Genomic DNA, 4,012 nt, shown 5'->3' with positions numbered 1-4,012 from the left:
TCATGGTCTATGCATGCGAATATAGAGAATGTTCGTGACCTCTCTTTTATAATTAACTTGCTTGTTCGTCATGTCGTTAACGGTCATTTAGTCCTTGTCCAGTCCTTTCACTACCAGTAAACCATGTGCAGAGATAATTATGCAGAACGGTAATGAACTGCGCAGGCGCAGACGATGCCACAACGGTCATTCGGTCTACTTATAAATGTGTCACATGTCTTGCAGGTACACATGCCAAATTTCAATCGCTCGGCACGAGATATATTCTACGGTAACTACGTGTGGGTCGGAGGAGGGATGTTCATAGCAACACGCGAGGTCATGCTCAAACTCTGTGATGAATACAAGAGGGCGGCCACATTTTTCCTCCTCGAGCGTAATCTGAGCTCCACGGACCAACAGGTAATCCACAAATTGCTCGTTGTCTTACTGGACTGTAAACAACAATCTCTAGCAACGAGTGTGGAGACATAGTAAACTAGATATTAGTAAAGAATGTCACGGATCAGTCTGTGCCTCCATGTTTTAAAGTTAGTTAATCGCTTCGCTGTTTGTAGGCTACAATGGTAAATAACACGTATTGATGAGTGAGAGTGTCAGCGAGGTAAGGGAGATCACTCTAGCGAAACAAATATAGAGAAGCAGACGGCAATGGCGGCCATGAGAGCGAAAGGATGTTGTGTGAGTGTTAATGTGAGCGTAGATCTTAGAAGTAATTCCTTGTCTAGACTAGGTTTCTGTTTTCCTCTGTGTACGAGCAATGATGGTAGCGCACTTTTGATCGAGGATTCCTCTAGATCTAATTTTGTCGCCTTCACTGAAGCGCCCGGCAGTGTGTAGTGGTACCGTGTGTACAGTCGGCTTCTTGTCGCCAACAAAGTGTAAACGAGATAATCAAACTGGAACTGTGTGTGGACGAACAGAACTGTGAGTAAAGTACTCAATGACTGCTGGTGCGATTATTAACTAGATGATAGGTATTGAGATTAAGAGTGGAGATTGGGATTAAGAATTAGGATTAAGAGTTATTTAAGTGTGATTGATCGGGGAAGGCCCCGGATTGTAAATATTGTATGCACCGATGACTGTGTTTCGCCGATAGAATATTGTGTTGAGGTGGATTATTATTTATGCATATGTGACTTGAAGTTTGTGAAATCCTTAGCCATTCAGCAACTCATTATTATCTCGTGGACAGCCTCAGGTAATCGTTGCGGTGTGTGTGAAAGAACGCGTACGGACGTCGTGTGTGTGTGTTGCTAGAGAGAGAGAGTCGGCGTCCGTGACAAAGAAGGGAACACACACATTACCACTTGGTGGTAGAAATGTCCAGAGGATTAGATTCTTTTATTGAGCGGAATTCTCGATTGCTACAATACTCAGTCTTTGTTTGGAATATACCTTAGAAAAGCATAAATTAGTGGGACGGGGGGTCAATTACACAGAAGAAAAGTAGTTGCTGTTCATTCAGTGGTGACAGAAGTGTAGGTTCTCTATTCACGTGACAAAAGAAAGACGTTTTGCCTCTAGGAGTAAATTTATCTTGAAAGCGACAAAACTCTCTTGACGTGTTTTTAGCAGGAAAGGATTTTCTCCAAGCAACAATTACAGTAGAGATATTAGCTGATAGCCTTTGCAAAGATTGTGAGTTGGGAAGATTCAGTGTTTGCCAGGGGGCAAAAATATCTATTTCGATTTTACCTGTACTTAAAAATAGTTCATTAATCCTAATGTGTGTTTTATCATTCCATCTTGTTTTATAGTCCTTATCAGTCTTTATGGTAAATCGTGCTTTGCATACTTACATTCCATCCATATGCCCTATGCTTTACCAGCGACATATACTGCTCAAAACAATAGAAGTGCCAGTTGTATAGTTAATCACTGTTTCTTGCTACTAAACAAACAATAATATTAAATAAATACATTTCTTGAAAAATCATTTAATGTCATTGAAACAAATCAAGTATTTGAGCTTGGATGGACATAGCCAATGTATTCAAAATTCAGAAAAGTGATATCAGAGAAAAAAAGGCACTATTGTCCACCAATGACCTGAGTGCACCCAAGGCACATTTGCCTCATGGATTGCACTAGATTTCATCAAATTCACGTTGACTTTCCACCCACATAACAAATTCACTAAGAAAAAGATTTTGAAGAAATTGCTCACTATTGGTACAAAAACGATTAATAAAAATGTAGAAAATATGAAGGTGACTTTTCCATTGTTTTTATCAGTATATAATGCCTTGGGGAAGAGGTACACTTTAGACAGCTCAGCTACATCATCAAACAAGGACAAACGCCTCCATCTGGGGCAGTAGTTATGAAGTGAGGGCAAAATGTTGCTCTTGGGAACCTTGAAGACAATCGTTTGTTTCCAATGTTATAATGTCCATGCAATGTTTTACACCCGGAGCATCAGTTATGGGTGGCAAAGATGCCCGAGTTATAGTAACATGAAGCAGTGTTCACCGGGTCTGGGCATCGCACTGTAGCTACGATAATGTGAGGCGTTTTCTTGTTTGAGAACTACGACCCTAGGTTAGTCCATCACAATTTGGTCAAGACATTCCGCGCTGAATATTAGTGTGTTAATGTAATCATAGTGAGAAGTGATGAATTTGGCTTTGTGTGTTTTTAGCTGCTATTATCATCATTTGGGGAGACAATATAGCCAACACATTCACGCCTAAAAAACTCTAGCCTGTTCTTGCGTGATTGGCCCACTCAGTCTTTGAAAATAAAGACACCGCTAAAAATATCTTTTAGAGCCATCTTCCAAGGCCTGCAGGTTTATAATGATTTATTTTAAACCCCAACTAAGTTGCCACCCCGCCCTACCCAACTCTGGGCAACAAGACGCTATACACGACCTGCAAGGTATTCACCTGCATGCAAATCCCAAACTTCCTTTGCTTCCAGGCTGTAACTCTTTAGATGTAAAGAAAGTCTCAAACAAGAAAGCAGGGGTATGCGCCCAGGTTTGTGGAAAATATATTTTGCACTGAGCTTTAAACAGTTATTATAAAAAGTGCACCGCACCATGCCATGCTTTACCTGCCTCATTAAACCTTTTTGTTTTTTCAGACGCTATATGCCAGTATGACTACTGAAGGCAAAAGAGATGTAAAATTGGCTGTGGATATCGCTGTGTTTTCAGGAGAACAGATTGATTGGTTTAAACTGGGCAACTCTCTTCTACGTCCAGTGTGAAGGGTATATTCCGGTGTCTTATAGAGGGAGAAAACACTTTGTGGGGAACATTTGTAACCGTGGAGTCATTCTCAAACTGTTAAATTAAGTCCACGACGTGTGAGGCCAAACACTGCAAGGTAGCTAGCCGTTGAAGTCTGTGATATTAGCAAAAGAATAAATGTGTCTTCATTTTTGCCTTTAAAGCAGCAGAAGACCCGTGGATGTGGCCGGTAATTGGTCGTCACTACAGACTGAGATCATGTTTAAAGAACACTTGACCAAAGTAATAGCGAATTTAGTCTGGGTGGACTTGCGGGTAACTAAGAAGTGTATGACTTGGTATGCCTGACAGATGCAAGTGCAATTTTGGGGTGTAAAGCAGTATATTTTTTTAAAAATAAGCTTTTATATTTTTTATATTTTATATTTTATATTTTATTTTATTGAAGTTTGCTACATTATTCTTTTAACTTAAGCATGAGCAACGTGCAATTCCGTGGCTTCCATGGTTTTTAAGGCAAAATACATCAGAACTTTAATATGCAATGTGTCTTTTCTTTTATCAGTCACGTGGATGCTAGACATACCGGCCGTGTTTGATATGTGCCACCATTATAGTCGACCAGAAAGTGGAAAGTATTGCCACTTAGAGAAGATTTCGCATTAGTAGTGGGAATTAAGGATATGGGAGAAAATCATGCAAACAAATGTCACAAGCTATCACGAGATTTGAACTCAAGAACTTTCAGTTTCCCCTTTAGCGGTGGCAGGTGAGTGTTTAAACCACTCCACCCGTTGACTCTGGCAGCCT

General features: G+C 40.3%; 1 long non-coding RNA gene across 1 annotated transcript; it reads left to right on the top strand.

Moving 5' to 3' along the window:
• Positions 1–565: 565 nt before the first annotated feature.
• On the top strand, positions 566–3,740 carry LOC112558038. The gene is made up of 2 exons (XR_003098058.1): positions 566–681; positions 3,094–3,740. It is a non-coding gene; the product is annotated as an uncharacterized LOC112558038 (long non-coding RNA).
• Positions 3,741–4,012: the final 272 nt, after the last annotated feature.

This window comes from Pomacea canaliculata, linkage group LG2 (assembly GCF_003073045.1).
Source record: "Pomacea canaliculata isolate SZHN2017 linkage group LG2, ASM307304v1, whole genome shotgun sequence".
Taxonomy (NCBI): Eukaryota; Metazoa; Mollusca; class Gastropoda; order Architaenioglossa; family Ampullariidae; genus Pomacea; species Pomacea canaliculata.
Note: the sequence above shows the minus strand (reverse complement) of the source record. Positions and strands in the feature narration are given on the sequence as shown.